General features: G+C 45.3%; 1 protein-coding gene across 18 annotated transcripts in view; it reads right to left on the bottom strand.

The window, feature by feature from the left end:
• The window catches only part of Osbpl6 (oxysterol binding protein-like 6), a 197,167-nt gene extending 185,547 nt beyond the window's left edge, over window positions 1–11,620 (bottom strand). For 17 of the 18 annotated variants that reach the window (XM_017591693.3, XM_017591695.3, XM_039104857.2 and 14 more), the window contains exon 1: window positions 11,483–11,620. The gene's annotated coding sequence lies outside the window, so the exon portion shown is untranslated. The remainder of the gene's footprint in view (window positions 1–11,482) is intronic. The other variant, XM_017591694.3, reaches the window with a different exon arrangement.
• Window positions 11,621–13,223: the final 1,603 nt, after the last annotated feature.

The following is a 13,223-nucleotide window of genomic DNA, read 5'->3' as shown; positions in this document are numbered from 1 at the left end:
TGTTTATAAGGGAAGGGGGGAAGTGAACGCAAGAGAGTGAATATGGTCAAAGTACATGATGTGCATGAACAAAAAAGTCTCTATTAGGCCTATCGCTGTGTGCAATCAATGCACACTAATAAAAGTTTAAGTAAATAAAACAGCAAGGAAGAAATTCCAAAAACAATAATGTTTGGTTACAGAGACAGTAGGAGGAAAAGGAGTTGGTGCAGGTTGACCTGGGGACAGGGAGGGACAGCACAGTTCTTTAGGGTAACACAACCATCCTGTCCCCTCCCACAGTGGTAAGCTCCTGTCACTGCAGAGCTGCACAGGACAACTGGTGCTAGGAAGACTGACCCCGAATGCCAACTGTGGACTTTGGATAATGACGTGTCCATATAGAGTCCACCGACTGGAACCAACACCCAGCAGTGGAACAGGTGCTGATGGTAGCTGTGAGAGTGTGTATCTATGTGCGTGTGCGTGTGCGTGCATGTGCATGAGTGTATGAGCATGTGTGTGTGTGTTTCAACTCTGCACTCTCTACTTGACTTTGCTGTGAAGTTAACACTGCTCCAGAGAAAAGAGTCTATGATGTTTTTAAGCTCTTAAAATTAAAAACTCTGGCAGGACAGTGGGTGATGCATGTCTTTAATCCCAGTGCTCGAGAGGCAGAAGCAGGTTGATCTCTGAGTTAGAGGCCAGCCTGGTCTACAGAGTGCATTCAGAACAGCCAGGGCTACACAAGGAAACCCTGTCTCAAACAAACAAACAGGGACAAAACAAAAAATTAAAAACACTACTGAGTAACAAATACAATTTGGAAAAAGTCTGCAGATTAGACTCAATTTTTAACTACGCTTTTAGCATACAAGCAATACAAGAGATTTGAAAATATACTTTTCCGTGTTTTTATATTTTTGTTCTATGTATGGTCTTATATCACTCTGAAGTTCAAAAGAGGCTTAGGTTATAACTTGCTGGTAGACCGTGTGCTTAACATACCTGATGCCCTGGTTCAATCACCAATGCTAATTAATTAATTAATTACATGGGGAAAAAGTATTTAAAAGCAAATAGAGCAGTTCCAAGCAGGAGTTAGTGACAAACCCTATAATTTCAGCCTTAGGATAGGACCTGAGGCCAGAGAATGTACAGTCTAAAGCCAGCCTGAGCTACAGAGCAGGACTCTGTCTCCGAAAACAAACAAATATACCAAGCCCACGAGGCTGAGAGACATAGCTCAGTAGTCCAGTAGCTGCCTAGAGCATTCACGGCCCCATGTTCAACCCCTAGCATGCCAGCAATTAAAATAGCAACACAAATAAAGCCAAGAGAAGCTTCTGGACTTCCAAAACAGTATCCAATTTTCAAAACAAATTTTGGGCCAGAGGAACACAGAGCACAGGAGGCAAGAAGGTATGGGGGACAACAGTGACACCCTGGGGACTTGTGAAGGATGGGGGAGGTGTCCTTAGAGGTAGACAGAGGCTAAGGCAGGTCGGGTATGGAATGGGCAATGACCTATGGCTGAGAAGACAAAAACAGACAGCCTTAGCCATCATTCCCAGAAGCAGCCTGGAGTGGGCTTGTCACCCCCTCAGAGGTTCAACAAGTGAGCCCAAACACACCAGGATTTCCAGCTTCGATCTTTCTCTTATGACAAACTAACTTGCAAAGAATCCTAAGACAGAAAAAATTTAAGAAAGATCACTGAATATAATGAAATTTTAATTTATACTTGACTTCCACGTCTCTTCTAAGGTCTACAGTACTAGTAAAAGAAGGTTAAACCTCATATCTGCAATCAATGAACAACCATAGGGGAGGAGAATGTAGGATCCCAGCATGGTGGCCCACCTCTGTAATCCTCAGGAGGCAGAGGCAGGAGGGTTGGAAGTTTAAGGCCATCTTTGGCTACAGAGTGAACTGGAGGCCAGCCTAGACTACGTAAGCATAAAATATCAATAACACAAGTTAGTTCACCTAATGTAAACATGAGCCTTACGTGGTGCTTAACATTTCGACTTCCCGTCTACAGAGGCACTCTACTGTCTGATCATTCCTAATACAAGGAAACGGGATCTGAGAGATCGCTGACCCAGGCTCGGTTGCTTTGCAAATGTAAGACGGGAATAGAACCTGGGTATCCACGATGCTCATTCCAGGGCCCTTCCTGTCAAATATGAACCACTTTGCTGAAAAGGGTCTACACTGACAAAACTTCCTAGGAGACAGCCTATTTCCACAGAGGAATACCCTGAAAGAAACCGATGGAATAGCAAAGAGAATGCAGTTTAGCATGACACCACGCTCACCTGGATCCAACACACTAGAGAATCTCCTAACAAAATGTAGTTACATGAAACCTGCTCTCAAAATTCCACTAGGAAATAGAAATTCCAGATACAGTAGCTAAAGATCACGTACATCCTGAAATCTCTCCAGGCTGGGAAGGTAAACAGAAGTCCTTCAGCTTCTTTCATGTGTCTTTCAAAAAAAAAAATCAGCCTTCTGAGGTCACTACAATGCCCTCTCTTCTGTGACAGGCACTTCTCCAACCTTTCCCACTCACTTCTATCTGCTTTTGTTCTTCAAGTTTCCCAGCTTCAACACCAAAGACTCCCCACCACCCAACATGCTGTACCAAGCCTGCTGGATCCCCTGCCTCTCACCATCCACTTCTAAATAAACCTGTATGAAAGGAACAGAAAGACACATACACACAGAGACCGTCCTTGGAGCAGAAATGGTCATATTATTTTACTCAATAGATTTGGATGCATGGTTAATTCATGACTAGTGTATTTTATTTCTCTTTGGAAAACTTACTTTTCAGCATGGCAGCCAGCTCATAACTATTTGTGTTATTGCCAATGAGAGTCCTGCCAGCACATGGCTATTCTTCTAAGTTGAACGATCTACCGACTGTCCTTGCATTACCTCTCCTGCGTCTCACTATGCTGGGCTGTACATAGCTGGCATTCTTCAGAGGTGTGAGGACAAGGGCATGATGATGCAATCGCTCTTAAGAGAGTAGAACCCAGCAAAGACTTAGCAAGTAATAAAAACAAATTCCAGGGAATGTTTACAGGAATGAAGAGAGCTAAGAGAGGACCAGTGATGGCCAGAAATGAATCCCAGAACCAAAGACAATTAAACACTACAGATTCCTGGACCAGAGATAACTCACCCCCCTGGGGGGAGGGGTTACAGGTGATAAAGACGGTGACCTACAGCATCATGGTCTCCTCAGTTCTACTATGGCTGCACACAATCAGGCAGAGCAACTGCTGTCAGTCTCTGCGCCCTCCCAGTCCCAGGCTTCTACCATTACTGCCTTCCACATTTTTCCTCATTCCCATCCACCTGGGTCCTACTCCGTGTTCTGTGAGTCTCACCCGTGAGAACAGCTAGCTGGGAGAGCAATGACGGAAGCAGGGGAACTATAGAAAACCAAGATGTGTTAATACGTTCCAAAGGACAAAGGCTCCCCGTGTCCTTCTGCATGGACCTCTAACCTGCCAGGTTGTTAGTATCAGTGACTGTTTGTGGAAATAAGCATGTGCTTCCAGCAAGAGACTGACCCCACCCCGCCCCCACCCCACCCCCGATGTGATAACCCCAACGTTACAAGAAGTTCCACTGCTGACAAAACTCAACAAAACTGATCAGTGTGAAAGATCCCCAGGAGACTTTTTAATTGAATAGACAATGAATTCTTGCACTTAACAATCTAAAAGAAAGAATAGGGCACCGCAAGAAAACAAGTGTCTCTCCATATCCATCCGGACCCCATACTTTTCTTTCCAAGAGGCAATTGTCGTTTTGAGGTATTTTGGGGGTTTTTTGTTTTTGTTTTTGTTTTTGTTTTTGTTTTTTTGTTTTGTTTTGTTTTATGGAACAGCATTTACGGTTACAAGCGAAAGTGCGCTCGAGTTCATACTTGACAAGAAGAGTCATTTTCTAATATTTAACATGAACGGTCATTTTCTAACCTGTGCCCTGATCTGTTCTTCCAGCCTAGAGGTCTTCGAGTGCCAACAGTGTTCTGGGTAGTCTTGCACTTTCGATAGCAATCTGATTTTGTTTCTGCATCCAAATTATTTAGTCAGTTCAGGATAACTTTTAATGCTTCTTCCTTAATCAATACTATAATAAATTTCTACACAAATTCATCCTGCAAAGTATATTAATAGAGAAACCCCTCGAGGTCCCTAGAATAAATTTTTAACTTGGGGAGTTAATGCCGAATGATGCTATCCCTAGGTGTCACATCTGCCATCTTGTTCACCTAACTATAAACCATGACGCTCACTGATTTCTGAAAGCCATGTCACCATAATGCATGAAAAGGGTTATGATGCTTGCCAGTACAAGGAATTCAGTACTGTAAGCTCGCATTTCTCTCCTCAGGAAGCAAGCATGATTTTGCATTTATGTGCCACTTCTAATTAACTTTCTGTGAAATGAATGGTTTGTTTATTTCCTTTACCCTTTTCTACTGGGTTATCAGTCGTTTTTCTCTTCTTGATACATAGGAGCAATTTGGACATTAAGAATGCTGTGAACAGTCTCTAACAATAAATTTTATCTTCTGTCCGTTACATGTGTGATCTTTCATCACATGGGGCTAGAGCTCTTTTGTTTTTGTTTACATTTTATTGCTTTTATGGTTTCCAGGATATTTAAAGACTTTATTTTAATGGAGAGTCAAGTGGTTTTCAAAATACCTGCTCTTCATAGCTTCTGGGGTCCGTGTTTTGATTTCCTCTGTTGGTGAAAGACAGGTGAGGTCACGGTCTCCTCCGTCCCTTCTGCTGAGCCTTTACTTCACCATCTGCTTCTGTTGGGGTCAACTCTGTCCTCCTCCCCTGTGTTTCTAGGCGGCTTTTTTTTTACATGAGCCCTACATTGCAGATCTCTCTCTCCTCTCTCTCTCTCTCTCTCCTCTCTCTCTCTCTCTCTTTCTCTCTCTCTCTCCTCTCTCTCCTCTCTCTCTCTCTCTCTCTCTCTCTCTCTCTCTCTCTCTCTCGTGTAGCTCTTGCCTCAATTTGAAACTTACTGGGATCAAAAAGAATATATTAATGTCTTTTCACAATCCACGTGCCATTCAAACTGCGCCACTCTTTCTATTCCTGGGAAATTATACAATAAACACTGTTCAGATGCTCTGCCTGATGGAGTGAGAATATGCAAAAGCTTGTCTAGCTGCTATAGATAAACAGAAAGCAAAAATATGAAATAATTTAAAATAAATCCAGACTTTCAACTTTGTCTCCAGAAATAACACATGACAAAATATATTTACTTTAATGTTCCTTTAGTTACTTAGGTATCTAGTGTATTTATTCCGTGTGATACTGATTTACAACAACGAGATGAGGATGTAGCTCAGTGGTGGACCACTCACCTAGATCCCAAAGATCCCAGGTTCTATCCCCAACGCTACAATATAAATAAGTAAATAAAACTTAGCTCTAGTTTAGGGCATGTGAGGTAGCACCTACAGCTGAAAATTGAGGCCAAGTTTATTTTTAGTTTGACTTCTGAAAAAAAAGATTCTAAAAATAAATGGGTGTTACTTTTCCTTCTGCCTTTACAGGTTTGAAGGGGTGTCTCTATAAGAGGTAAGGCAAAACCGACATGTCAAGGTCCTATTCCTGGCCAAAGTGCCGCTGACTTTGTTAACATAAGCAGGCTGGCTGTCAAGGAAATGAAAGAGTAGCCAGTTCAGGAGGACTTAACTTTCCCCTTTGCCTTCCCACTACTGAACAAACTACGGTGCTATAGTTGGCCAAAAAGCAAACTCTCAGAGCTGGAGAGGCGGCTCAGTAGTTAAGCACACCTGCTGCTCTTGCAGAGGACCCTGGCTCAGTTCTCAACGTTCACAGGACGACCATCCATATCTCCAGCTTCAGGGAATCCCATGCATTTTTCTGTGGCGCACATACATGCATGCAGGTACTCATACACATAGAATAAAATAAATCCTTAAAAAGAACAAACACTAAAAACTACATACACACATTTTCATTTTCTAGTCAGACAAGAGAAAAGGCAAGGGGGAAATATGTAAATGCATGGATGTATGTCACAAGAAGAGATTAAAATCTCAGTCCCAGCTCACTTTCTCATTCATCTACCCTTAATTAGGGTAGGCTTTACTTCCTGTCCTCACTATCAGAATTCAGTTACTTGTCAAAGCTCAGCGTTATCTGCAGGGCCCTTGGGGTTAAGTGTGGGGCCTCCTTTCCTTAACTTGGAAAATACGAGGCACCGATAGTATGGGTTTTTCTATTGCGTTTTTCTTTCGGTGTGGTTTTGTCTTTCCTGCACCACTAAAGACAAACTCATGCCTAAGCATGACAGGCAAGAACTCTATCCACCCAGCCCCAGTACAGACAATGTTTAATCCCTTCTGGCTTGAAAAATCTACGAGCCAACTTAGCATGAGTCATTCGAGCATCAACAAAAGTGTGACCATTTCTGCTGCCTGAATATTTTCTTCACATATTAGAAAGACAAAAAAAAAGACAAAACAAAACATCAAAAGGTGTGTGTCCTAGTTAGCTTTAACTGTCAATTTGTATAAGCCTCATCTGAGGAACTACCTAGATCAGACTGTAGGAAAGTGTCTTGATTATTAATGGATATAAGAGGAGCTAGCCCACTGCAGGCAGCACCATCCACAGACAGATGGTCTAGGCTGTATAAGAAAGCGAGCTAGGCAGAGCCTTGTAAGTGAGCCAGCATGCAGGACTTCTCCATGTTCTCTGCTTCAGGCTCCTGCCCGAGTTCCTGGTCTGACTTTCCTCTATGATGGACAGGGTGACTTGGAAGTGGAACCCAAATAAATCCTTTTCCTCCTGTAAGTTGTTTTTCATTCACAGTGCTTGTCATACCGATACGCAGCCAAAAATGACAATCTATCTCATTCCTTATAAATAAAAACCCAAGCAAGGAATGGCTGTAACCCCAATCTTCATGCAGCGGAAGCAGAGGATCTTGAGTCTGAGGTCAGCTTGGGCCACATAATTAGTTCAAGGCCAACCTGAACTACATAGGGAGAATCTGTCAAAACAGAAATAGAGCAAGGGAATAAATAAAAAGCTGGCACCCTTGTCTCCAAAGGGGAGCGCAGAAACTCTCTTATGACAGAGCTTTAGAGGGCTTACATTTATCAAGGAGGTATAACGAGACAATGTGACTGCATGTGTGTATGCTTGACAACTTTCAATCAGGGACATTAGGAGAGCCAGTCTAAAGGTCAGGCCTAATACATTATCTGTGTCCTTGGAAAGTGGCTATTAGCATCTTCACTCCGGGTATGCAGTGACTTAGAATCGGAAGTCCCCCACCCTCACGTTGCAAACCATGAATGTGAGGTTTGTCCTTCCTATCGAACCCTTCTCCTGTAACCCCAGGATTCCCTCAACTCTGTAGATCAATGACACCTTCCACGCCGACACACCACAGTATCCTATTAAGATATTTGTTTATGTTATATCCGTAGATGGACAATACAAATGAGTCTTCTGTTCTACACGTTCAATGACTTTCCTGCACCCACTCAGGTACATTAGAGGGTTCCTTCAGTGCAGGAACCTCACCACTCCTGAGGCTCCAAAGCCTCTGTGTTCAAACAGAAGTTGACAGGAACCAACTCATTAATTAACATCTGAATCCACTGGAGCTTCTCTAGCTCCCATGGTCAAACATCTCTGACTCTTTCCTCTCTTCCTTACCTAGGATCACATCACAAGCTCTAGATTATCTTCTCGGTGATTTAAAATTAACTCTTTCTCGGGGCTGGGGATTTAGCTCAGTGGTAGAGCGCTTACCTAGGAAGCGCAAGGCCCTGGGTTCGGTCCCCAGCTCCGGGGGGGGGGGGGGGGGGGGACCAAAAAAAATTAACTCTTTCTCATCTTCTCCAAACTTGAGAACTCTCGGATAACCAGGGTTCCTGCCTTGAATCCCTCTTCCTACCTTCTTTCTACCCATCATCCCCTGGACATCTGGAGCAATTTATCTGTTGGAAAATTGCCAATGTCTGCCTCCTCCATGGTCATACATTTCCTTAGTTCCAAGTAGCCCTCCTCCTCTCAGTGTGACCACTTCCTGCTCATCCTTCCTGCCAACATTCTTCACCAACACTTGGCAGTTCATGCTTATACACAAGGGCAGCTTCTTGTCCTTCAAATGACACCTTCTGGGTCTGGTGCCACAGAAGCTTGTTGTTGTGTGACAGCTCCAATGACCTTGTTTTCTTTTTCCTGAGAATTTTAAAATACCATCACTGGTTCATTGCAAGATGCACTGGTTTTCTTCTTAATAATATAACGATTATCTATGAACTGACCGCCCAGTCCTAAGTAAGATCACTGTGTGGAACTTTTAGCCACCTGTGGTCATCTCCCTGATCCCCCTAAACAACAACTGCACGTTTTTTAAACATTTATTTGGGGACATACGTGCCACAGCTTGAGTAGAGAGGTCAATAGACACCCTGTGGGAGCCAGTTCTTTCCTACCACCATATGGATTCTAGGGATCAAATTCAGGTCATCGGGTTTGCAACTGGCCTTTACCTGCTGAGCCACCTCGCTGGCCCCATCCCAAGTGTATTTTAGAACATGTATGTTAAAAAAAAAGTTTACTTGCTTATCTGTGTTAGCTGGTTTCCTTGGCTTCCCTGAGTAAGTAAGTATCTTGGAATAGAATGTGGCAATCTTTAGTAATTCAAACACTCACAGAACTCTTCAGCCCAGCAATTCTATCCCTTGGTATCTGCTCTGGAGAAATGTTTACACCTGTACCTAAGGAAACATAGTGCAATAATTTTTTTCCAGTGCAAAAGGAAGTGGCCACTAGCTGGAGAACAGAGAAACACTGTTTTAGGACAGAGATGGAGTATTGTACAGCCATGGAAGTCAATTAGCTACTGCTACATACAACATGGCAACGATACAGTGTTGAGTAAGGGAGTTAAAAAAAAAAAACAGAAACAAAGGGATAATGATAAACTTTTTACTCCAAGATTTTTAAAGTCTAAATATGACTTAACTTTGACAGTAAACAAAAGCAAATTTTTCTTCTCTCAACAACTTGTAACTTGTCTTTCTTAAAGCGGATGAGGGCTGAAACATCTCCCACAGAACCTAGACTAATGTCTTCAATGAAGTAGGGACTTAATGAGTTATTACCAACTGAATGATCACACACGGCTAGTTAGCCAAGTATTGTAATAAAAATGAAACCTTCGGGCTGGAGAGATGGCTCAGTGGTTAAGAGCAACGACTGCTCTTCCAGAAGTCCTGAGTTCAATTCCCAGCAACCACATGGTGGTTCTCAACCATCTGTAATGGGATCCAATGCTCTCTTCTAGTGTGTCTGAAGAGAGCTACAGTGTACTCATATACATAAAATAAATGAATCTTTAAAAAAAATGAAACCTTCTTAGTCTTCTTAACTTCATGAGTGATCACATAAAGTTTTTGTTTACTTATAATTTACATAATCCATTTATAGTACCACTACAGACCTCTCACACACACACAAAAAAATTAATCTTGGACAGACTGCGTTTCTTACTGAAGCAATGTTAACTTAAGTATGAGTGAAATTCACTTGAGGTCAAATCAAAGGAGAGAAACGACAACTTCTATTACATGATTCTCTGAAATCAGAACTACAGTTCTGTCAAACAGAACTACAACATACTAAAACCAAGAGACATCTGATAAATCACCACAATTTGAAACAGAAGTCTCTCCCAAAGAATGCATCCACTGAATATATCACTGTCATTGACATAACTGAAAATTTTGGACAAAACCAAGAGGTTTTAAGGATGGTAAGAACAAAGGTTTTTAATTTCAAAATACCCTGTTAGCCTAAAAAGTATTTTGGGTAAAATATATTAAATGAGGAAGCCAATAACAGTTGTAATATTCCACCAATCAGGGCCCTCCTTGTAACCCAATGAGGCATGCACATTTTCTGTAGGTGATTATAGCCGAGTTACACAGCATCTTCCCTTCGACCTTGGGAACCTGCTCGCTCCCAGAGTTACTGCTAGGTCTTCTGATTCATTTATTATGAGTCTTTGTACCTGCAATGCTGTACCAAGCACTAGATAGGAATATCAACATCATGAACTCACAGTACTCAAAACTGTAGAAATGCTTCCAAAAGCCAAGGGGGTGGGGGTGGAGAGGGAATATATAGAAACGTATGCAAAAACTTAAAAAGAGGAAAGTAAAGTGTAATAGTTTTAAGATGGGAAATTTAATTTTCCTTTGAAATACACATTTCTTTACGTCTGTGACATAACTATCGATTAATATGTATTTTTTAATTTAAGAAACATGTTCAAAATATTATTGTTAGGAGAAATTGCAATTGAATATAATATATGATTTATTAAATCTTGCCCAGTGATTCCAAAATGGAAATTCTTATTTTTAAAAAGCCTTATAGGACTTTCTGTCCAGAAGCGAGAAACAATTTGGCAACCCGGGGTTCCGTTTAGTTTCTGTCTTCATGTCCATTATGTAATGCTTTTCCCAGCTTTAGGTCTCTAGTTTCACCAACCTTTCAGGTAGATCACAGAATCAGTATCTGGTCATAACTTTTAAAAGCAGCTTAAGATGTGCTTTACGGTGCGTCTACATACGGTAGAGGCTTTTAGAAATCTGCGGGTGCCATTAGTTCTCCGCAGCTTCCTCCCCAGGTTTCCCATCCCTCCTCCCCCAGCGTCCCCGTCGACTCGATCTGCGGGCAGCTCCAAGCTCGACGCAGGGGAAGCACGTCCTGACTGCAATGCAAACCCTGTCCCGGTCTGAACCAGAGAAGGTAGCTCAGGCAGCGAGCGTGGACGCAGGCTGCAGGGAGGGCTGCAGGGACACCAGCCGGGGTTAGCCAGGAGTGCTCGCGAGGACAGTCCGCAGTGCACGCGCACAACCAAATCCGATGCACAACTTGCCCGGCCACTGCCCGCGGCTCCCGGATTCCCTGAAAGGTGCAGCGTAGGCGTCAGCTCTCGCAGGCGCGGGCGCTTTCACCCGCACCGGTTCGGTTCTCCGCCGACAATTACATCAGTCCTCCCGGCCCCGACTTCCATTCCCAGCCAGCCGGCCCGGGGGTGAGGGCAACGGGGATGAAGAACTGCCGCGGGGGGCGGAGAAGGAGGGCAGAGAGTAATGCGTGTATCAGGAAGCCGGATTCCCCGGCAGCCACGGGAAGGGCGGGCGGGCGGTGAGCGGGGACCGTGACACCGGTACCCCCTCCCACTCTGACCACATTGGGGACCGATTCGTCCACCCTCGCTTCCGCGCTACCCAGCCGAGGAGCCTCCGGAGACGGCGATGCCTTGGGGGCCTGGGGCTGCGGCTGCCCACCAGCGTATCGCCAGGGTCCTCGGCCCTCTGGACGCGCACAATGCCCCCGGGCCGCGCAGCAAGCACCGGGTATCCACCCCGCGGCCGAGAGACACTTACCTGCAGGGCGAGCCGTAGGTCGCCGTGGGAGATGGCCCGTGCGATCCGCCCGGCGCGCAGGCTGGAGGAGGCTCCGGAGGCGCGGAGGACAGGCGCTGCCTGTGCGGTGCTGTGGTCTCCAGCGCGGACAGCGGCGGCCGCGCGGCGCCTCCAGTGGTCCTCCGCGCCGCAGCCCCTCCTCTCCCACGGGCGGGGCGCGCTGGCGGGGCGGCGCTCCGGGCTCCCCGCCCCCGGCTCCGGAACACCCGCCAGTCCAGATCGTTCCCGCGGGCTCCATGGTGTCCTGCTCTGCTCCCACCGCGCCCGCTTCGTGCGGGCTCCAGCGCCGGTCTCGTCCCTGCCGGGCGTCCGCGGGAATCCGTGGGGTACCGAGATCAGTCACCCGCCAGACCCTGCCCGAGAGAGATAGGCCCCCCGCGTGTCCAGTCCAGCCGCGGCGGGAGCGCTGGGCTGGAAAGAAGAGGCCGAGAATGACTGCAGCGCTCCGGCCATGGAATGGTGGGAGACGGCTTCACCGGGAACTGCAGTCTGACGGCCTCCGCTCTGCGAGACCAAGCCCCTGGCCCTCGGCGCCCTTCGGAGGCCTCATTCAATAAACAAACAATAAGTGCAGGCTCTCTGCCCTGCGAACTCCCAGTCCAGGAGAGACACTTGGAATGTGGAAGGAAGGGCCAATGGCCTTAAGTCCCTGGCAAAGCCCCGCAGTGTCGGTGCAGCCTCCTTACACCCTTCCCACCTAGCAACTTCCACACTTAAGCTATTCCTGGCACGCGTCCAAGACCAGATTGATCTAAAGGCAAATTTGCACGGAGGGAGGGGGTAGTTTAAATATTTGCACAGACGTTTCTTCTGTAAAGGGATAATTGAAGAATGTCCCTGTATCAAGACGTTTCTGTCATCAACAACTTCAAGGGAACAAATCCAGACAACTGGGCCAAACAGGAACTCTTAGAGCGCTCTAGCTCGTTTGAATTGGAAGGGGGTCGAGTTCCTTTAAACACTGATGATCCTGTCCCCTACTGAGATAGTCCCGATGACGTTTCACAGTTGTCAGTGCTGATAGGATTCTGGTGTGCTCTGACATACCTCTGAGCACTCTTGCCGACTTATCATTTCTCTTGAGTCTCCTTATATGTGGGATTAACTTCTTCTATCCCGAGTAATGACCATCTTAAAATAACAAATGCTGGACCTCATGACACATGGCAGTCTCACCCCAGTTTCCTCCCTGTGGAAACAGTCTCCACACGGGAGCCATAAGGTTGGTGAACTTCACTCGGTTATAGCTCCTTTTCCATCTGGGTCCCAGTGTGGCGGTAACTACTGAAAAACAGCTTTCACACTCAGACATAGGCAGCCGTGAAAGATATCAGACGGTGAAAGGAGACCAGAGAACTCTCAGTCTTTATCTAAAAAACGTCCTCTCAAAATTTTTCACATCACCCCTATTAGCGGAATCATAAACTACCCAAGGATCTGGGGGAGCTACCAAAACCCACACCTCACAATTTATTGCATGTATCTCTTTGCTATTCTCTTCCATGGCGTTGTTTGGAAGACAAATTTAATACCTCAGAGGGAAACATCTCCTGCCTGTCTTGTTGACTAATGGCCAAATGAGCTGCAATGGCGCTACTCCATCCATCTAGGACAGCGGGTGGATTAAAGGAAGCCAGGTGTGTGTATAGAGCTGCATATCAAAGCCAGTTTCACCACTCTGGCTGTGTATCACAATATTTAG

The sequence above is a fragment of the Rattus norvegicus genome, chromosome 3, assembly GCF_036323735.1.
Source record: "Rattus norvegicus strain BN/NHsdMcwi chromosome 3, GRCr8, whole genome shotgun sequence".
Classification (NCBI taxonomy): Eukaryota; Metazoa; Chordata; class Mammalia; order Rodentia; family Muridae; genus Rattus; species Rattus norvegicus.
The sequence above is the reverse complement of the archived record's forward strand: the minus strand, read 5'-3'. Positions and strand labels throughout refer to the sequence as shown.